Source organism: Pristiophorus japonicus, chromosome 1 (genome assembly GCF_044704955.1).
Source record: "Pristiophorus japonicus isolate sPriJap1 chromosome 1, sPriJap1.hap1, whole genome shotgun sequence".
In the NCBI taxonomy this organism is placed as follows: Eukaryota; Metazoa; Chordata; class Chondrichthyes; family Pristiophoridae; genus Pristiophorus; species Pristiophorus japonicus.
In genome coordinates this window covers 56,580,005-56,605,014 of record NC_091977.1, presented here as the reverse complement: position 1 = coordinate 56,605,014, position 25,010 = coordinate 56,580,005, and the positions used below count along the sequence as shown (strand labels likewise).

The 25,010-nt window shown below is 49.9% G+C and overlaps 1 protein-coding gene across 1 annotated transcript in view; it reads right to left on the bottom strand.

Moving 5' to 3' along the window:
- Positions 1-25,010, bottom strand: part of LOC139263961 (A disintegrin and metalloproteinase with thrombospondin motifs 3-like) — a 930,658-nt gene that overhangs the window by 521,727 nt on the left and 383,921 nt on the right. The window lies entirely within an intron of this gene.

Sequence of the window (25,010 nt, the reverse complement as noted above, 5' to 3'; positions counted from 1 at the left end):
TGAATACCCTGAACACTCTGAACCTGAACACCCCGAACACTGTGAACCTGAATACCCCGAACACTGTGACCCGGAATACCCTGAACACTCTGAACCTGAACACCCCGAACACTGTGCCCCTGAATACTCCGAACACTGAGACTGTGACCCTGAATGGCGCGAAAACTTTGACCAAAATACCCCGAACACTGAGACACTGAATACCCCGAACACAGATACCCTGAATACCCCGAACACAGAGTGCCTGAATACGAACACTGAAGACCCTGAATACCATGAACTCTGAGACCCTGAATACCTCGAACACTGTGACACTGAATACCCCGAACACTTTGACCCTGAATACCCCAAAACACTGTGACCCTGAATACCTCGAGTACTGTGATCCTGAATATTCGGAACACTGTGTCACTGAATACCCTGAACACTGTGTCCCTAAATACCCGAACACTGAGACTGTGACCCTGAATATCTCGAACACTCTGGCCCTGAATACCCCGAATACTGTGACCCTGAATACACCGAACACTGTGACTCTGAATACCCCGAACACTGTGACCCTGAAAAGCCGAACACTGTGACCCTGAATATACCGAAATCTGTGACTCTGAATACCCCGAACACTGTGACCCTGAAAAGCCGAACACTGTGACCCTTAATTGTCCAAAAACTGTGACCCTGAATAACCCGAACACTGTGTCCCTGAATACCCCGAACACTGTGTCACTGAATACCCGAACACTGAGACTGTGACCCTGAATACCACGAACACAGTGACCCAGAAAACCCCAAACAATTTGACCCAGAAAACCCCGAACACTGTGACCCTGAATACCCCGAGCACTGTGACCCTGAATATTCAGAACACTGTGTCACTGAATACCCCGAACACTGTGTCCCTAAATACCCGAACACTGAGACTGTGACACTGAATACCACGAAAACGGTGTCCCTGAATTAACCGAACACTGAACCTGAACACCCCTGAATATCCCGAACACTCTGACCCTGAATACCCCGAATACTGTGACCCTGAATACGCGGAACACTGTGACCCTGAATGCCCCGAACGCTGGGACCCTGAAAAGCCGAAAATCGTGACCCTGAATAGCCCGAACACTCAGACCCTGAATACCCCGAACACAGATACCCTGAATACCCCGAACACAGAGTGCCTGAATACGAACACTGAAGACCCTGAATACCATGAACTCTGAGACCCTGAATACCTCGAACACTGTGACACTGAATACCCCGAACACTTTGACCCTGAATACCCCAAACACTATGACCCTGAATACCTCGAGCACTGTGATCCTGAATATTCGGAACACTGTGTCACTGAATACCCCGAACACTGTGTCCCTAAATACCCGAACACTGAGACTGTGACCCTGAATATCTCGAACACTCTGACCCTGAATACCCCGAATACTGTGACCCTGAATACACCGAACACTGTGACTCTGAATACCCCGAACACTGTGACTGTGAAAAGCCGAACACTGTGACCCTGAAGACACCGAAATCTGTGACTCTGAATACCCCGAACACTGTGACCCTGAAAAGCCGAACACTGTGACCCTGAATAGACCGAACACTGAGACTGTGACCCTTAATTGTCCAAAAACTGTGACCCTGAATAACCCGAACACTGTGTCCCTGAATACCCCGAACACTGTGTCACTGAATACCCGAACACTGAGACTGTGACCCTGAATACCACGAACACAGTGACCCAGAAAACCCCGAACACTTTGACCCAGAAAACCCCGAACACTGTGACCCTGAATACCCCGAGCACTGTGACCCTGAATATTCAGAACACTGTGTCACTGAATACCCCGAACACTGTGTCCCTAAATACCCGAACACTGAGACTGTGACACTGAATACCACGAATACTGTGACCCTGAATACGCGGAACACTGTGACCCTGAATGCCCCGAACGCTGGGACCCTGAAAAGCCGAAAATCGTGACCCTGAATAGCCCGAACACTCAGACCCTGAATACCCTGGACACTGTGACCCTGAATACGCAGAACACTGTGACCCTGAATGCCTCGAACACTGTGACTCAGAAAAGCCGAACACTGTGAACCTGAATACCCCGAACACTGTGACCCGGAATACCCTGAACACTCTGAACCTGAACACCCCGAACACTGTGCCCCTGAATACTCCGAACACTGAGACTGTGACCCTGAATGGCGCGAAAACTTTGACCAAAATACCCCGAACACTGAGACCCTGAATACCCCGAACACAGATACCCTGAATACCCCGAACACAGAGTGCCTGAATACGAACACTGAAGACCCTGAATACCATGTACTCTGAGACCCTGAATACCTCGAACACTGTGACACTGAATACCCCGAACACTTTGACCCTGAATACCCCAAAACACTGTGACCCTGAATACCTCGAGTACTGTGATCCTGAATATTCGGAACACTGTGTCACTGAATACCCCGAACACTGTGTCCCTAAATACCCGAACACTGAGACTGTGACCCTGAATATCTCGAACACTCTGGCCCTGAATACCCCGAATACTGTGACCCTGAATACACCGAACACTGTGACTCTGAATACCCCGAACACTGTGACCCTGAAAAGCCGAACACTGTGACCCTGAATATACCGAAATCTGTGACTCTGAATACCCCGAACACTGTGACCCTGAAAAGCCGAACACTGTGACCCTTAATTGTCCAAAAACTGTGACCCTGAATAACCCGAACACTGTGTCCCTGAATACCCCGAACACTGTGTCATTGAATACCCGAACACTGAGACTGTGACCCTGAATACCACGAACACAGTGACCCAGAAAACCCCAAACACTTTGACCCAGAAAATCCCGAACACTGTGACCCTGAATACCCCGAGCACTGTGACCCTGAATATTCAGAACACTGTGTCACTGAATACCCCGAACACTGTGTCCCTAAATACCCGAACACTGAGACTGTGACACTGAATACCACGAAAACGGTGTCCCTGAATTAACCGAACACTGAACCTGAACACCCCTGAATATCCCGAACACTCTGACCCTGAATACCCCGAATACTGTGACCCTGAATACGCGGAACACTGTGACCCTGAATGCCCCGAACGCTGGGACCCTGAAAAGCCGAAAATCGTGACCCTGAATAGCCCGAACACTCAGACCCTGAATACCCTGGACACTGTGACCCTGAATACGCAGAACACTGTGACCCTGAATGCCTCGAACACTGTGACTCAGAAAAGCCGAACACTGTGACCCAGAATACCCCGAACACTAAGACCCTGAATACCCTGAACACTCTGAACCTGAACACCCCGAACACTGTGAACCTGAATACCCCGAACACTGTGACCCGGAATACCCTGAACACTCTGAACCTGAACACCCCGAACACTGTGCCCCTGAATACTCCGAACACTGAGACTGTGACCCTGAATGGCGCGAAAACTTTGACCCTAAATACCCCGAACACTGAGACCCTGAATACCCCGAACACAGATACCCTGAATACCCCGAACACAGAGTGCCTGAATACGAACACTGAAGACCCTGAATACCATGAACTCTGAGACCCTGAATACCTCGAACACTGTGACACTGAATACCCCGAACACTTTGACCCTGAATACCCCAAACACTGAGACTGTGACCCTGAATATCTCGAACACTCTGACCCTGAATACCCCGAATACTGTGACCCTGAATACACCGAACACTGTGACTCTGAATACCCCGAACACTGTGACTGTGAAAAGCCGAACACTGTGACCCTGAAGACACCGAAATCTGTGACTCTGAATACCCCGAACACTGTGACCCTGAAAAGCCGAACACTGTGACCCTGAATAGACCGAACACTGAGACTGTGACCCTTAATTGTCCAAAAACTGTGACCCTGAATAACCCGAACACTGTGTCCCTGAATACCCCGAACACCGTGTCACTGAATACCCGAACACTGAGACTGTGACCCTGAATACCACGAACACAGTGACCCAGAAAACCCCGAACACTTTGACCCAGAAAACCCCGAACACTGTGACCCTGAATACCCCGAGCACTGTGACCCTGAATATTCAGAACACTGTGTCACTGAATACCCCGAACACTGTGTCCCTAAATACCCGAACACTGAGACTGTGACACTGAATACCACGAATACTGTGACCCTGAATACGCGGAACACTGTGACCCTGAATGCCCCGAACGCTGGGACCCTGAAAAGCCGAAAATCGTGACCCTGAATAGCCCGAACACTCAGACCCTGAATACCCTGGACACTGTGACCCTGAATACGCAGAACACTGTGACCCTGAATGCCTCGAACACTGTGACTCAGAAAAGCCGAACACTGTGACCCAGAATACCCCGAACACTGTGACCCTGAATACCCTGAACACTCTGAACCTGAACACCCCGAACACTGTGAACCTGAATACCCCGAACACTGTGACCCTGAATACCCAGAACACTCTGAACCTGAACACCCCGAACACTGTGCCCCTGAATACTCCGAACACTGAGACTGTGACCCTGAATGGCGCGAAAACTTTGACCCTAAATACCCCGAACACTGAGACCCTGAATACCCCGAACACAGATACCCTGAATACCCCGAACACAGAGTGCCTGAATACGAACACTGAAGACCCTGAATACCATGAACTCTGAGACCCTGAATACCTCGAACACTGTGACACTGAATATCCCGAACACTTTGACCCTGAATACCCCAAACACTGTGACCTGAATACCTCGAGCACTGTGACCCTGAATATTCGGAACACTGTGTCACTGAATACCCCGAACACTGTGTCCCTAAATACCCGAACACTGAGACTGTGACCCTGAATATCTCGAACACTCTGACCCTGAATACCCCGAATACTGTGACCCTGAATACACCGAACACTGTGACTCTGAATACCCCGAACACTGTGACCCTGAAAAGCCGAACACTGTGACCCTGAATATACCGAAATCTGTGACTCTGAATACCCCGAACACTGTGACCCTGAAAAGCCGAACACTGTGACCCTGAATAGCCCGAACACTGAGACTGTGACCCTTAATTGTCCAAAAACTGTGACCCTGAATAACCCGAACACTGTGTCCCTGAATACCCCGAACACTGTGTCACTGAATACCCAAACACTGAGACTGTGACCCTGAATACCTCGAACACAATGACCCAGAAAACCCCGAACACTTTGACCCAGAAAACCCCGAACACTGTGACCCTGAATACCTCGAGCACTGTGACCCTGAATATTCGGCACACTGTGTCACAGAATACCCCGAACACTGTGTCCCTAAATACACGAACACTGAGACTGTGACCCTGAATATCCCGAAAACGGTGTCCCTGAATTAACCGAACACTGAACCTGAACACCCCTGAATATCCCGAACACTCTGACCCTGAATACTCCGAATACTGTGACCCTGAATACGTGGAACACTGTGACCCTGAATGCCCCGAACGCTGGGACCCTGAAAAGCCGAAAATCGTGACCCTGAATAGCCCGAACACTCAGACCCTGAATACCCTGGACACTGTGACCCTGAATACGCAGAACACTGTGACCCTGAATGCCTCGAACACTGTGACTCAGAAAAGCCGAACACTGTGACCCAGAATACCCCGAACACTAAGACCCTGAATACCCTGAACACTCTGAACCTGAACACCCCGAACACTGTGAACCTGAATACCCCGAACACTGTGACCCTGAATACCCAGAACACTCTGAACCTGAACACCCCGAACACTTTGCCCCTGAATACTCCGAACACCGAGACTGTGACCCTGAATGGCGCAAAAACTTTGACCCTAAATACCCCGAACACTGAGACGCTGAATACCCCAAACACAGATACCCTGAATACCCCGAACACAGAGTGCCTGAATACGAACACTGAAGACCCTGAATACCATGAACTCTGAGACCCTGAATACCTCGAACACTGTGACACTGAATACCCCGAACACTTTGACCCTGAATACCCCAAACACTGTGACCCTGAATACCTCGAGCACTGTGACCCTGAATATTCGGAACACTGTGTCACTGAATACCCCGAACACTGTGTCCCTAAATACCCGAACACTGAGACTGTGACCCTGAATATCTCGAACACTCTGACCCTGAATACCCCGAATACTGTGACCCTGAATACACCGAACACTGTGACTCTGAATACCCCGAATACTGTGACCCTGAAAAGCCGAACACTGTGACCCTGAATACACCGAAATCTGTGACTCTGAATACCCCGAACACTGTGACCCTGAAAAGCCGAACACTGTGACCCTGAATAGCCCGAACACTGAGACTGTGACCCTTAATTGTCCAAAAACTGTGACCCTGAGTAACCCGAACACTGTGTCACTGAATACCCGAACACTGAGACTGTGACCCTGAATATCACGAACACAGTGACCAAGAAAACCCCGAACACTTTGACCCAGATAACCCCGAACACTGTGACCCTGAATACCCCGAGCACTGTGACCCTGAATATTCAGAACACTGTGTCACTGAATACCCCGAACACTGTGTCCCTAAATACCCGAACACTGAGACTGTGACCCTGAATATACCGAACACTCTGACCCTGAATACCCCGAATACTGTGACCCTGAATACGCGGAACACTGTGACCCTGAATGCCCCGAACGCTGGGACCCTGAAAAGCCGAAAATTGTGACCCTGAATAGCCCGAACACTCAGACCCTGAATACCCTGGACACTGTGACCCTGAATACGCAGAACACTGTGACCCTGAATGCCTCGAACACTGTGACTCAGAAAAGCCGAACACTGTGACCCAGAATACCCCGAACACTAAGACCCTGAATACCCTGAACACTCTGAACCTGAACACCCCGAACACTGTGACCCTGAAAAGCCGAACACTGTGACCCTGAATAGCCCGAACACTGTTTCACTGAATACCCGAACACTGAGACTGTGACCCTGAATACCACGAACACAGTGACCCAGAAAGCCCCGAACACTTTGACCCAGAAAACCCCGAACACTGTGACCCTGAATACCCCGAGCACTGTGACCCTGAATATTCAGAACACTGTATCACTGAATACCCCGAACACTGTGTCCCTAAATACCCGAACACTGAGACTGTGACACTGAATACCACGAAAACTGTGTCCCTGAATTAACCGAACACAGAGACTGTGACCCTGAATATACCGAACACTCTGACCCTGAATACCCCGAATACTGTGACCCTGAATACGCGGAACACTGTGACCCTGAATGCCCCGAACGCTGGGACCCTGAAAAGCCGAAAATCGTGACCCTGAATAGCCCGAACACTCAGACCCTGAATACCCTGGACACTGTGACCCTGAATACGCAGAACACTGTGACCCTGAATGCCTCGAACACTGTGACTCAGAAAAGCCGAACACTGTGACCCAGAATACCCCGAACACTAAGACCCTGAATACCCTGAACACTCTGAACCTGAACACCCCGAACACTGTGAACCTGAATACCGCGAACACTGTGACCCTGAATACCCTGAACACTCTGAACCTGAACACCCCGAACACTGTGCCCCTGAATACTCCGAACACTGAGACTGTGACCCTGAATGGCGCGAAAACTTTGACCCTAAATACCCCGAACACTGAGACCCTGAATACCCCGAACACAGAGACCCTGAATACCCCGAACACAGAGTGCCTGAATACGAACACTGAAGACCCTGAATACCACGAACTCTGAGACCCTGAATACCTCGAACACTGTGACACTGAATACCCCGAACACTTTGACCCTGAATACCCCAAACACTGTGACCTGAATACCCTGAACAATCAGACTTGAATGCCGCGAATACAATGACTCTGAATACGCCGATCACTGAGACCGTGAATTACCCAAACACTGTGACCCTGAATATCTCGAACACTGAGACAGAGATCCCGAACATCCCGAACACTGAGACGCTGAATAACCCGAACAGTGACACCCTGAAAAGCTGAACAATGTGACCCTGAATACCCTGAACACTCAGACCATGAACACCCCAAACACTGTGACCCTGAATACCCGGAACACTGTGACCCTTAATACCCGAAACACTGTGACCCTGAATACCCCGAACACTGTGACCCTGAATAACCCAAACGCTGTGACCCTGAATACCCCAAACACTGTGACGCTGAAAACCCCAAAGACTGTGACCCTGAATACCCCAAACACTCAGCCCTGAATTCCCCGAACACTGTGACTCTGAATACCGGGAACACAGTCACCCTGAATAACCCGAACACTGTGTCCCTGAATACCCCGAACACTGTGTCACTGAATACCCCGAACACTGAGACCCTGAATACGCCGAACACTGTGTCACTGAATATCCCGAACACTGGGACCCTGAATAGCCCGAACACTGTGTCCCTGAATACCCCAAAAGATTTGTGTCCCTGAATACCCCGAACACTGTGACCCAGAATACCCCAAACACTGAGACTGTGACCCTGAATACCCCAGACACGGTGACCCGGAATACCCCGAACACTGTGACCCAGAATACCCCGAACACTGTGACCCAGAATACCCCGAACACTGTGACCCAGAATACCCCGAACACTGAGACTGTGACCCTCAATGGTCCAAAAACTGTGACCCTGAATACCCCGAACACTGTGTCCCTGAATACCCAGAACACTGTGTCACTGAAAATCCGAACACTGTGACCCTGAATACACCGAAGTCTGTGACTCTGAATACCCCGAACACTGTGACCCTGAAAAGCCGAACACTGTGACCCTGAATAGCCCGAACACTGAGACTGTGACCCTTAATTGTCCAAAAACTATGACCCTGAATAACCTGAACACTGTGTCCCTGAATACCCCGAACACTGTGTCACTGAATACCCGAACACTGAGACTGTGACCCTGAATATCACGAACACAGTGACCCAGAAAACCCCGAACACTTTGACCCAGAAAACCCCGAACACTGTGACCCTGAATACCCCGAGCATTGTGACCCTGAATATTCAGAACACTGTGTCACTGAATACCCCGAACACTGTGTCCCTAAATACCCGAACACTGAGACTGTGAAACTGAATACCACGAAAACTGTGTCCCTGAATTAACCGAACACAGAGACTGTGACCCTGAATATCCCGAACACTCAGACCCTGAATACCCTGGACACTGTGACCCTGAATACGCAGAACACTGTGACCCTGAATGCCTCGAACACCGTGACTCAGAAAAGCCGAACACTGTGACCCAGAATACCCCGAACACTAAGACCCTGAATACCCTGAACACTCTGAACCTGAACACCCCGAACACTGTGAACCTGAATACCCCAAACACTGAGACTGTGACCCTGAATATCTCGAACACTCTGACCCTGAATACCCCGAACACTGTGACTCTGAATACCCCGAACACTGTGACCCTGAAAAGCCGAACACTGTGACCCTGAATACACCGAAATCTGTGACTCTAAATACCCTGAACACTGTGACCCTGAAAAGCCGAACACTGTGACCCTGAATAGCCCGAACACTGAGACTGTGACCCTTAATTGTCCAAAAACTGTGACCCTGAATAACCCGAACACTGTGTCCCTGAATACCCCGAACACTGTGTCACTGAATACCCGAACACTGAGACTGTGACCCTGAATATCACGAACACAGTGACCCTGAATAACCCGAACTCTTTGACCCAGAAAACCCCGAACACTGTGACCCTGAATACCCCGAGCACTGTGACCCTGAATATTCAGAACACTGTGTCACTGAATACCCCGAACACTGTGTCTCTAAATACCCGAACACTGAGACTGTGACACTGAATACCACGAAAACTGTGTCCCTGAATTAACCGAACACTGAACCTGAACACCCCTGAATATCCCGAACACTCTGACCCTGAGTACCCCGAATACTGTAACCCTGAATACGCGGAACACTGTGACCCTGAATGCCCCGAACGCTGGGACCCTGAAAAGCCGAAAATCGTGACCCTGAATAGCCCGAACACTCAGACCCTGAATACCCTGGACACTGTGACCCTGAATACGCAGAACACTGTGACCCTGAATGCCTCGAACACTGTGACTCAGAAAAGCCGAACACTGTGACCCAGAATACCCCGAACACTAAGACCCTGAAAACCCTGAACACTCTGAACCTGAACACCCCGAACACTGTGAACCTGAATACCCCGAACACTGTGACCCTGAATACCCTGAACACTCTGAACCAGAACACCCCGAACACTGTGCCCCTGAATACTCCGAACACTGAGACTGTGACCCTGAATGGCGCGAAAACTTTGACCCTAAGTACCCCGAACACTGAGACCCTGAATACCCCGAACACAGAGACCCTGAATACCCCGAACACAGAGTGCCTGAATACGAACATTGAAGACCCTGAATACCACGAACTTTGAGACCCTGAATACCTCGAACACTGTGACACTGAATACCCCGAACACTTTGACCCTGAATACCCCAAACACTGTGACCTGAATACCCTGAACAATCAGACTTGAATGCCGCGAATACAATGACTCTGAATACCCCGATCACTGAGACCGTGAATTACCCAAACACTGTGACCCTGAATATCTCGAACACTGAGACAGAGATCCCGAACACCCCGAACACTGAGACGCTGAATAACCCGAACAGTGACACCCTGAAAAGCTGAACAATGTGACCCTGAATACCCTGAACACTCAGACCATGAACACCCCAAACACTGTGACCCTGAATACCCGGAACACTGTGACCCTTAATACCCGAAACACTGTGACCCTGAATACCCCGAACACTGTGCCCCTGAATAACCCAAACGCTGTGACCCTGAATACCCCAAACACTGTGACGCTGAAAACCCCAAAGACTGTGACCCTGAATACCCCAAACACTCAGCCCTGAATTCCCCGAACACTGTGACTCTGAATACCGGGAACACAGTCACCCTGAATAACCCGAACACTGTGTCCCTGAATACCCCGAACACTGTGTCACTGAATACCCCGAACACTGAGACCCTGAATACGCCGAACACTGTGTCACTGAATATCCCGAACACTGGGACCCTGAATAGCCCGAACAATGTGTCACTGAATACCCCAAAAGATTTGTGTCCCTGAATACCCCGAACACTGTGACCCACAATACCCCAAACACTGAGACTGTGACCCTGAATACCCCAGACACGGTGACCCGGAATACCCCGAACACTGTGACCCAGAATACCCCGAACACTGTGACCCAGAATACCCCGAACACTGTGACCCAGAATACCCCGAACACTGAGACTGTGACCCTTAATGGTCCAAAAACTGTGACCCTGAATACCCCGAACACTGTGTCCCTGAATACCCCGAACACTGTGTCACTAAAAAGCCGAACACTGTGACCCTGAATACCCCGAACACTGTGACTCTGAATACCCCGAACACTGTGACACTGAAAAGCCGAACACTGTGACCCTGAATACACCGAAATCTGTGACTCTAAATACCCTGAACACTGTGACCCTGAAAAGCCGAACACTGTGACCCTGAATAGCCCGAACACTGAGACTGTGACCCTTAATTGTCCAAAGACTGTGACCCTGAATAACCCGAACACTGTGTCCCTGAATACCCCGAACACTGTGTCACTGAATACCCGAACACTGAGACTGTGACCCTGAATATCACGAACACAGTGACCCAGAAAACCCCGAACACTTTGACCCAGAAAACCCCGAACACTGTGACCCTGAATACCCCGAGCACTGTGACCCTGAATATTCAGAACACTGTGTCACTGAATACCCCGAACACTGTGTCCCTAAATACCCGAACACTGAGACTGTGACACTGAATACCACGAAAACTGTGTCCCTGAATTAACCGAACACAGAGACTGTGGCCCTGAATATCCCGAACACTCTGACCCTGAATACCCCGAATACTGTGACCCTGAATACGCGGAACACTGTGACCCTGAATGCCCCGAACGCTGGGACCCTGAAAAGCCGAAAATTGTGACCCTGAATAGCCCGAACACTCAGACCCTGAATACCCTGGACACTGTGACCCTGAATACGCAGAACACTGTGACCCTGAATGCCTCGAACACTGTGACTCAGAAAAGCCGAACACTGTGACCCAGAATACCCCGAACACTAAGACCCTGAATACGCTGAACACTCTGAACCTGAACACCCCGAACACTGTGAACCTGAATACCCCGAACACTGTGACCCTGAACACCCTGAACACTCTGAACCTGAACACCCCGAACACTGTGCCCCTGAATGCTCCGAACACTGAGACTGTGACCCTGAATGGCGCGAAAACTTTGACCCTAAATACCCCGAACACTGAGACCCTGAATACCCCGAACACAGAGACCCTGAATACCCCGAACACAGAGTGCCTGAATACGAACACTGAAGATCCTGAATACCATGAACTCTGAGACCCTGAATACCTCGAACACTGTGACACTGAATATCCCGAACACTTTGACCCTGAATACCCCAAACACTGTGACCCTGAATACCTCGAGCACTGTGACCCTGAATATTCGGAACACTGTGTCACTGAATACCCCGAACACTGTGTCCCTAAATACCCGAACACTGAGACTGTGACGCTGAATATCTCGAACACTCTGACCCTGAATACACCGAATACTGTGACCCTGAATACACCGAACACTGTGACTCTGAATACCCCGAATACTGTGACCCTGAAAAGCCGAACACTGTGACCCTGAATACACCGAAATCTGTGACTCTGAATACCCCGAACACTGTGACCCTGAAAAGCCGAACACTGTGACCCTGAATAGCCTGAACACTGAGACTGTGACCCTTAATTGTCCAAAAACTGTGACCCTGAATAACCCGAACACTGTGTCCCTGAATACCCCGAACACTGTGTCACTGAATACCCGAACACTGAGACTGTGACCCTGAATATCACGAACACAGTGACCCAGAAAACCCCGAACACTTTGATCCAGATAACCCCGAACACTGTGACCCTGAATACCCCGAGCACTGTGACCCTGAATATTCAGAACACTGTGTCACTGAATACCCCGAACACTGTGTCCCTGAATTAACCGAACACAGAGACTATGACCCTGAATATCCCGAACACTCTGACCCTGAATACCCCGAATACTGTGACCCTGAATACGCGGAACACTGTGACCCTGAATGCCCCGAACGCTGGGACCCTGAAAAGCCGAAAATCGTGACCCTGAATAGCCCGAACACTCAGACCCTGAATACCCTGGACACTGTGACCCTGAATACGCAGAACACTGTGACCCTGAATGCCTCGAACACTGTGACTCAGAAAAGCCGAACACTGTGACCCAGAATACCCCGAACACTAAGACCCTGAATACCCTGAACACTCTGAACCTGAACACCCCGAACACTGTGAACCTGAATACCCCGAACACTGTGACCCTGAATACCCTGAACACTCTGAACCTGAACACCCCGAACACTGTGCCCCTGAATACTCTGAACACTGAGACTGTGACCCTGAATGGCGCGAAAACTTTGACCCTAAATACCCCGAACACTGAGACCCTGAATACCCCGAACACAGAGACCCTGAATACCCCGAACACAAAGTGCCTGAATACGAACACTGAAGACCCTGAATACCACGAACTCTGAGACCCTGAATACCTCGAACACTGTGACACTGAATACCCCGAACACTTTGACCCTGAATACCCCAAACACTGTGACCTGAATACCCTGAACAATCAGACTTGAATGCCGCGAATACAATGACTCTGAATACCCCGATCACTGAGACCGTGAATTACCCAAACACTGTGACCCTGAATATCTCGAACACTGAGACAGAGATCCCGAACATCCCGAACACTGAGACGCTGAATAACCCGAACAGTGACACCCTGAAAAGCTGAACAATGTGACCCTGAATACCCTGAACACTCAGACCATGAACACCCCAAACACTGTGACCCTGAATACCCGGAACACTGTGACCCTTAATACCCGAAACACTGTGACCCTGAATACCCCGAACACTGTGACCCTGAATAACCCAAACGCTGTGACCCTGAATACCCCAAACACTGTGACGCTGAAAACCCCAAAGACTGTGACCCTGAATACCCCAAACACTCAGCCCTGAATTCCCCGCACACTGTGACTCTGAATACCGGGAACACAGTCACCCTGAATAACCCGAACACTGTGTCCCTGAATACCCCGAACACTGTGTCACTGAATACCCCGAACACTGAGACCCTGAATACGCCGAACACTGTGTCACTGAATATCCCGAACACTGGGACCCTGAATAGCCCGAACACTGTGTCCCTGAATACCCCAAAAGATTTGTGTCCCTGAATACCCCGAAAACTGTGACCCAGAATACCCCAAACACTGAGACTGTGACCCTGAATACCCCAGACACGGTGACCCGGAATACCCCGAACACCTTGACCCAGAATACCCCGAACACTGTGACCCAGAATACCCCGAACACTGTGACCCAGAATACCCCGAACACTGAGACTGTGACCCTCAATGGTCCAAAAACTGTGACCCTGAATACCCCGAACACTGTGTCCCTGAATACCCAGAACACTGTGTCACTGAAAATCCGAACACTGTGACCCTGAATACACCAAAATCTGTGACTCTGAATATCCCGAACACTGTGACCCTGAAAAGCCGAACACTGTGACCCTGAATAGCCCGAACACTGAGACTGTGACCCTTAATTGTCCAAAAACTGTGACCCTGAATAACCTGAACACTGTGTCCCTGAATACCCCGAACACTGTGTCACTGAATACCCCGAACACTGAGACTGTGACCCTGAATATCACGAACACAGTGACCCAGAAAACCCCGAACACTTTGACCCAGAAAACCCCGAACACTGTGACCCTGAATACCCCGAGCACTGTGACCCTGAATATTCAGAACACTGTGTCACTGAATACCCCGAACACTGTGTCCCTAAATACCCGAACACTGAGACTGTGAAACTGAATACCACGAAAACTGTGTCCCTGAATTAACCGAACACAGAGACTGTGACCCTGAATATCCCGAACACTCAGACCCTGAATACCCTGGACACTGTGACCCTGAATACGCAGAACACTGTGACCCTGAATGCCTCGAACACTGTGACTCAGAAAAGCCGAACACTGTGACCCAGAATACCCCGAACACTAAGACCCTGAATACCCTGAACACTCTGAACCTGAACACCCCGAACACTGTGAACCTGAATACCCCGAACACTGAGACTGTGACCCTGAATATCTGGAACACTCTGACCCTGAATACCCCGAACACTGTGACTCTGAATACCCCGAACACTGTGACACTGAAAAGCCGAACACTGTGACCCTGAATACACCGAAATCTGTGACTCTAAATACCCTGAACACTGTGACACTGAAAAGCCGAACACTGTGACCCTGAATAGCCCGAACACTGAGACTGTGACCCTTAATTGTCCAAAAACTGTGACCCTGAATAACCCGAACACTGTGTCCCTGAATAACCCGAACACTGTGTCACTGAATACCCGAACACTGAGACTGTGACCCTGAATATCACGAACACAGTGACCCAGAAAACCCCGAACACTTTGACCCAGAAAACCCCGAACACTGTGACCCTGAATACCCCGAGCACTGTGACCCTGAATATTCAGAACACTGTGTCACTGAATACCCCAAACACTGTGTCCCTAAATACCCGAACACTGAGACTGTGACACTGAATACCACGAAAACTGTGTCCCTGAATTAACCGAACACAGAGACTGTGGCCCTGAATATCCCGAACACTCTGACCCTGAATACCCCGAATACTGTGACCCTGAATACGCGGAACACTGTGACCCTGAATGCCCCGAACGCTGGGACCCTGAAAAGCCGAAAATTGTGACCCTGAATAGCCCGAACACTCAGACCCTGAATACCCTGGACACTGTGACCCTGAATACGCAGAACACTGTGACCCTGAATGCCTCGAACACTGTGACTCAGAAAAGCCGAACACTGTGACCCAGAATACCCCGAACACTAAGACCCTGAATACCCTGAACACTCTGAACCTGAACACCCCGAACACTGTGAACCTGAATACTCTGAACACTGAGACTGTGACCCTGAATGGCGCGAAAACTTTGACCCTAAATACCCCGAACACTGAGACCCTGAATACCCCGAACACAGAGACCCTGAATACCCCGAACACAAAGTGCCTGAATACGAACACTGAAGACCCTGAATACCACGAACTCTGAGACCCTGAATACCTCGAACACTGTGACACTGAATACCCCGAACACTTTGACCCTGAATACCCCAAACACTGTGACCTGAATACCCTGAACAATCAGACTTGAATGCCGCGAATACAATGACTCTGAATACCCCGATCACTGAGACCGTGAATTACCCAAACACTGTGACCCTGAATATCTCGAACACTGAGACAGAGATCCCGAACATCCCGAACACTGAGACGCTGAATAACCCGAACAGTGACACCCTGAAAAGCTGAACAATGTGACCCTGAATACCCTGAACACTCAGACCATGAACACCCCAAACACTGTGACCCTGAATACCCGGAACACTGTGACCCTTAATACCCGAAACACTGTGACCCTGAATACCCCGAACACTGTGACCCTGAATAACCCAAACGCTGTGACCCTGAATACCCCAAACACTGTGACGCTGAAAACCCCAAAGACTGTGACCCTGAATACCCCAAACACTCAGCCCTGAATTCCCCGAACACTGTGACTCTGAATACCGGGAACACAGTCACCCTGAATAACCCGAACACTGTGTCCCTGAATACCCCGAACACTGTGTCACTGAATACCCCGAACACTGAGACCCTGAATACGCCGAACACTGTGTCACTGAATATCCCGAACACTGGGACCCTGAATAGCCCGAACACTGTGTCCCTGAATACCCCAAAAGATTTGTGTCCCTGAATACCCCGAAAACTGTGACCCAGAATACCCCAAACACTGAGACTGTGACCCTGAATACCCCAGACACGGTGACCCGGAATACCCCGAACACCGTGACCCAGAATACCCCGAACACTGTGACCCAGAATACCCCGAACACTGTGACCCAGAATACCCCGAACACTGAGACTGTGACCCTCAATGGTCCAAAAACTGTGACCCTGAATACCCCGAACACTGTGTCCCTGAATACCCAGAACACTGTGTCACTGAAAATCCGAACACTGTGACCCTGAATACACCGAAATCTGTGACTCTGAATATCCCGAACACTGTGACCCTGAAAAGCCGAACACTGTGACCCTGAATAGCCCGAACACTGAGACTGTGACCCTTAATTGTCCAAAAACTGTGACCCTGAATAACCTGAACACTGTGTCCCTGAATACCCCGAACACTGTGTCACTGAATACCCCGAACACTGAGACTGTGACCCTGAATATCACGAACACAGTGACCCAGAAAACCCCGAACACTTTGACCCAGAAAACCCCGAACACTGTGACCCTGAATACCCCGAGCACTGTGACCCTGAATATTCAGAACACTGTGTCACTGAATACCCCGAACACTGTGTCCCTAAATACCCGAACACTGAGACTGTGAAACTGAATACCACGAAAACTGTGTCCCTGAATTAACCGAACACAGAGACTGTGACCCTGAATATCCCGAACACTCAGACCCTGAATACCCTGGACACTGTGACCCTGAATACGCAGAACACTGTGACCCTGAATGCCTCGAACACTGTGACTCAGAAAAGCCGAACACTGTGACCCAGAATACCCCGAACACTAAGACCCTGAATACCCTGAACACTCTGAACCTGAACACCCCGAACACTGTGAACCTGAATACCCCGAACACTGAGACTGTGACCCTGAATATCTCGAACACTCTGACCCTGAATACCCCGAACACTGTGACTCTGAATACCCCGAACACTGTGACACTGAAAAGCCGAACACTGTGACCCTGAATACACCGAAATCTGTGACTCTAAATACCCTGAACACTGTGACACTGAAAAGCCGAACACTGTGACCCTGAATAGCCCGAACACTGAGACTGTGACCCTTAATTGTCCAAAAACTGTGACCCTGAATAACCCGAACACTGTGTCCCTGAATAACCCGAACACTGTGTCACTGAATACCCGAACACTGAGACTGTGACCCTGAATATCACGAACACAGTGACCCAGAAAACCCCGAACACTTTGACCCAGAAAACCCCGAACACTGTGACCCTGAATACCCCGAGCACTGTGACCCTGAATATTCAGAACACTGTGTCACTGAATACCCCAAACACTGTGTCCCTAAATACCCGAACACTGAGACTGTGACACCGAATACCACGAAAACTGTGTCCCTGAATTAACCGAACACAGAGACTGTGGCCCTGAATATCCCGAACACTCTGACCCTGAATACCCCGAATACTGTGACCCTGAATACGCGGAACACTGTGACCCTGAATGCCCCGAACGCTGGGACCCTGAAAAGCCGAAAATTGTGACCCTGAATAGCCCGAACACTCAGACCCTGAATACCCTGGACACTGTGACCCTGAATACGCAGAACACTGTGACCCTGAATGCCTCGAACACTGTGACTCAGAAAAGCCGAACACTGTGACCCAGAATACCCCGAACACTAAGACCCTGAATACCCTGAACACTCTGAACCTGAACACCCCGAACACTGTGCCACTGAATACTCTGAACACTGAGACTGTGACCTGAATGGCGCGAAAACTTTGACCCTAAATACCCCGAACACTGAGACCCTGAATACCCCGAACACAGAGACCCTGAATACCCCGAACACAAAGTGCCTGAATACGAACACTGAAGACCCTGAATACCACGAACTCTGAGACCCTGAATACCTCGAACACTGTGACACTGAATAACCCGAACACTTTGACCCTGAATACCCCAAACACTGTGACCTGAATACCCTGAACAATCAGACTTGAATGCCGCGAATACAATGACTCTGAATACCCCGATCACTGAGACCGTGAATTACCCAAACACTGTGACCCTGAATATCTCGAACACTGAGACAGAGATCCCGAACATCCCGAACACTGAGACGCTGAATAACCCGAACAGTGACACCCTGAAAAGCTGAACAATGTGACCCTGAATACCCTGAACACTCAGACCATGAACACCCCAAACACTGTGACCCTGAATACCCGGAACACTGTGACCCTTAATACCCGAAACACTGTGACCCTGAATACCCCGAACACTGTGACCCTGAATAACCCAAACGCTGTGACCCTGAATACCCCAAACACTGTGACGCTGAAAACCCCAAAGACTGTGACCCTGAATACCCCAAACACTCAGCCCTGAATTCCCCGAACACTGTGACTCTGAATACCGGGAACACAGTCACCCTGAATAACCCGAACACTGTGTCCCTGAATACCCCGAACACTGTGTCACTGAATACCCCGAACACTGAGACCCTGAATACGCCGAACACTGTGTCACTGAATATCCCGAACACTGGGACCCTGAATAGCCCGAACACTGTGTCCCTGAATACCCCAAAAGATTTGTGTCCCTGAATACCCCGAAAACTGTGACCCAGAATACCCCAAACACTGAGACTGTGACCCTGAATACCTCAGACACGGTGACCCGGAATACCCCGAACACCGTGACCCAGAATACCCCGAACACTGTGACCCAGAATACCCCGAACACTGAGACTGTGACCCTCAATGGTCCAAAAACTGTGACCCTGAATACCCCGAACACTGTGTCCCTGAATACCCAGAACACTGTGACCCTGAATACACCGAAATCTGTGACTCTGAATATCCCGAACACTGTGACCCTGAAAAGCCGAACACTGTGACCCTGAATAGCCCGAACACTGAGACTGTGACCCTTAATTGTCCAAAAACTGTGACCCTGAATAACCTGAACACTGTGTCCCTGAATACCCCGAACACTGTGTCACTGAATACCCCGAACACTGAGACTGTGACCCTGAATATCACGAACACAGTGACCCAGAAAACCCCGAACACTTTGACCCAGAAAACCCCGAACACTGTGACCCTGAATACCCCGAGCACTGTGACCCTGAATATTCAGAACACTGTGTCACTGAATACCCCGAACACTGTGTCCCTAAATACCCGAACACTGAGACTGTGAAACTGAATACCACGAAAACTGTGTCCCTGAATTAACCGAACACAGAGACTGTGACCCTGAATATCCCGAACACTCAGACCCTGAATACCCTGGACACTGTGACCCTGAATACGCAGAACACTGTGACCCTGAATGCCTCGAACACTGTGACTCAGAAAAGCCGAACACTGTGACCCAGAATACCCCGAACACTAAGACCCTGAATACCCTGAACACTCTGAACCTGAACACCCCGAACACTGTGAACCTGAATACCCCGAACACTGAGACTGTGACCCTGAATATCTCGAACACTCTGACCCTGAATACCCCGAACACTGTGACTCTGAATACCCCGAACACTGTGACACTGAAAAGCCGAACACTGTGACCCTGAATACACCGAAATCTGTGACTCTAAATACCCTGAACACTGTGACACTGAAAAGCCGAACACTGTGACCCTGAATAGCCCGAACACTGAGACTGTGACCCTTAATTGTCCAAAAACTGTGACCCTGAATAACCCGAACACTGTGTCCCTGAATAACCCGAACACTGTGTCACTGAATACCCGAACACTGAGACTGTGACCCTGAATATCACGAACACAGTGACCCAGAAAACCCCGAACACTTTGACCCAGAAAACCCCGAACACTGTGACCCTGAATACCCCGAGCACTGTGACCCTGAATATTCAGAACACTGTGTCACTGAATAGCCCAAACACTGTGTCCCTAAATACCCAAACACTGAGACTGTGACACTGAATACCACGAAAACTGTGTCCCTGAATTAACCGAACACAGAGACTGTGGCCCTGAATATCCCGAACACTCTGACCCTGAATACCCCGAATACTGTGACCCTGAATACGCGGAACACTGTGACCCTGAATGCCCCGAACGCTGGGACCCTGAAAAGCCGAAAATTGTGACCCTGAATAGCCCGAACACTCAGACCCTGAATACCCTGGACACTGTGACCCTGAATACGCAGAACACTGTGACCCTGAATGCCTCGAACACTGTGACTCAGAAAAGCCGAACACTGTGACCCAGAATACCCCGAACACTAAGACCCTGAATACCCTGAACACTCTGAACCTGAACACCCCGAACACTGTGAACCTGAATACCCCGAACACTGTGACCCTGAATATCCTGAACACTCTGAACCTGAACACCCCGAACACTGTGCCCCTGAATGCTCCGAACACTGAGACTGTGACCCTGAATGGCGCGAAAACTTTGACCCGAAATACCCCGAACACTGAGACCCTGAATACCCCGAACAAAGAGACCCTGAATACCCCGAACACAGAGTGCCTGAATACGAACACTGAAGACCCTGAATACCATGAACTCTGAGACCCTGAATACCTCGAACACTGTGACACTGAATATCCCGAACACTTTGACCCTGAATACCCCAAACACTGTGACCCTGAATACCTCGAGCACTGTGACCCTGAATATTCGGAACACTGTGTCACTGAATACCCCGAACACTGTGTCCCTAAATACCCGAACACTGAGACTGTGACGCTGAATATCTCGAACACTCTGACCCTGAATACACGGAATACTGTGACCCTGAATACACCGAACACTGTGACTCTGAATACCCCGAATACTGTGACCCTGAAAAGCCGAACACTGTGACCCTGAATACACCGAAATCTGTGACTCTGAATACCCCGAACACTGTGACCCTGAAAAGCCGAACACTGTGACCCTGAATAGCCCGAACACTGAGACTGTGACCCTTAATTGTCCAAAAACTGTGACCCTGAATAACCCGAACACTGTGTCCCTGAATACCCCGAACACTGTGTCACTGAATACCCGAACACTGAGACTGTGACCCTGAATATCACGAACACAGTGACCCAGAAAACCCCGAACACTTTGACCCAGATAACCCCGAACACTGTGACCCTGAATACCCCGAGCACTGTGACCCTGAATATTCAGAACACTGTGTCACTGAATACCCCGAACACTGTGTCCCTAAATACCCGAACACTAAGACTGTGACACTGAATACCACGAAAACTGTGTCCCTGAATTAACCGAACACAGAGACTATGACCCTGAATATCCCGAACACTCTGACCCTGAATACCCCGAATACTGTGACCCTGAATACGCGGAACACTGTGACCCTGAATGCCCCGAACGCTGGGACCCTGAAAAGCCGAAAATCGTGACCCTGAATAGCCCGAACACTCAGACCCTGAATACCCTGGACACTGTGACCCTGAATACGCAGAACACTGTGACCCTGAATGCCTCGAACACTGTGACTCAGAAAAGCCGAACACTGTGACCCAGAATACCCCGAACACTAAGACCCTGAATACCCTGAACACTCTGAACCTGAACACCCCGAACACTGTGAACCTGAATACCCCGAACACTGTGACCCTGAATACCCTGAACACTCTGAACCTGAACACCCCGAACACTGTGCCCCTGAATACTCTGAACACTGAGACTGTGACCCTGAATGGCGCGAAAACTTTGACCCTAAATACCCCGAACACTGAGACCCTGAATACCCCGAACACAGAGACCCTGAATACCCCGAACACAAAGTGCCTGAATACGAACACTGAAGACCCTGAATACCACGAACTCTGAGACCCTGAATACCTCGAACACTGTGACACTGAATACCCCGAACACTTTGACCCTGAATACCCCAAACACTGTGACCTGAATACCCTGAACAATCAGACTTGAATGCCGCGAATACAATGACTCTGAATACCCCGATCACTGAGACCGTGAATTACCCAAACACTGTGACCCTGAATATCTCGAACACTGAGACAGAGATCCCGAACATCCCGAACACTGAGACGCTGAATAACCCGAACAGTGACACCCTGAAAAGCTGAACAATGTGACCCTGAATACCCTGAACACTCAGACCATGAACACCCCAAACACTGTGACCCTGAATACCCGGAACACTGTGACCCTTAATACCCGAAACACTGTGACCCTGAATACCCCGAACACTGTGACCCTGAATAACCCAAACGCTGTGACCCTGAATACCCCAAACACTGTGACGCTGAAAACCCCAAAGACTGTGACCCTGAATACCCCAAACACTCAGCCCTGAATTCCCCGAACACTGTGACTCTGAATACCGGGAACAGAGTCACCCTGAATAACCCGAACACTGTGTCCCTGAATACCCCGAACACTGTGTCACTGAATACCCCGAACACTGAGACCCTGAATACGCCGAACACTGTGTCACTGAATATCCCGAACACTGGGACCCTGAATAGCCCGAACACCGTGACCCAGAATACCCCGAACACTGTGACCCAGAATACCCCGAACACTGAGACTGTGACCCTCAATGGTCCAAAAACTGTGACCCTGAATACCCCGAACACTGTGTCCCTGAATACCCAGAACACTGTGTCACTGAAAATCCGAACACTGTGACCCTGAATACACCGAAATCTGTGACTCTGAATATCCCGAACACTGTGACCCTGAAAAGCCGAACACTGTGACCCTGAATAGCCCGAACACTGAGACTGTGACCCTTAATTGTCCAAAAACTGTGACCCTGAATAACCTGAACACTGTGTCCCTGAATACCCCGAACACTGTGTCACTGAATACCCCGAACACTGAGACTGTGACCCTGAATATCACGAACACAGTGACCCAGAAAACCCCGAACACTTTGACCCAGAAAACCCCGAACACTGTGACCCTGAATACCCCGAGCACTGTGACCCTGAATATTCAGAACACTGTGTCACTGAATACCCCGAACACTGTGTCCCTAAATACCCGAACACTGAGACTGTGAAACTGAATACCACGAAAACTGTGTCCCTGAATTAACCGAACACAGAGACTGTGACCCTGAATATCCCGAACACTCAGACCCTGAATACCCTGGACACTGTGACCCTGAATACGCAGAACACTGTGACCCTGAATGCCTCGAACACTGTGACTCAGAAAAGCCGAACACTGTGACCCAGAATACCCCGAACACTAAGACCCTGAATACCCTGAACACTCTGAACCTGAACACCCCGAACACTGTGAACCTGAATACCCCGAACACTGAGACTGTGACCCTGAATATCTGGAACACTCTGACCCTGAATACCCCGAACACTGTGACTCTGAATACCCCGAACACTGTGACACTGAAAAGCCGAACACTGTGACCCTGAATACACCGAAATCTGTGACTCTAAATACCCTGAACACTGTGACACTGAAAAGCCGAACACTGTGACCCTGAATAGCCCGAACACTGAGACTGTGACCCTTAATTGTCCAAAAACTGTGACCCTGAATAACCCGAACACTGTGTCCCTGAATAACCCGAACACTGTGTCACTGAATACCCGAACACTGAGACTGTGACCCTGAATATCACGAACACAGTGACCCAGAAAACCCCGAACACTTTGACCCAGAAAACCCCGAACACTGTGACCCTGAATACCCCGAGCACTGTGACCCTGAATATTCAGAACACTGTGTCACTGAATACCCCAAACACTGTGTCCCTAAATACCCGAACACTGAGACTGTGACACTGAATACCACGAAAACTGTGTCCCTGAATTAACCGAACACAGAGACTGTGGCCCTGAATATCCCGAACACTCTGACCCTGAATACCCCGAATACTGTGACCCTGAATACGCGGAACACTGTGACCCTGAATGC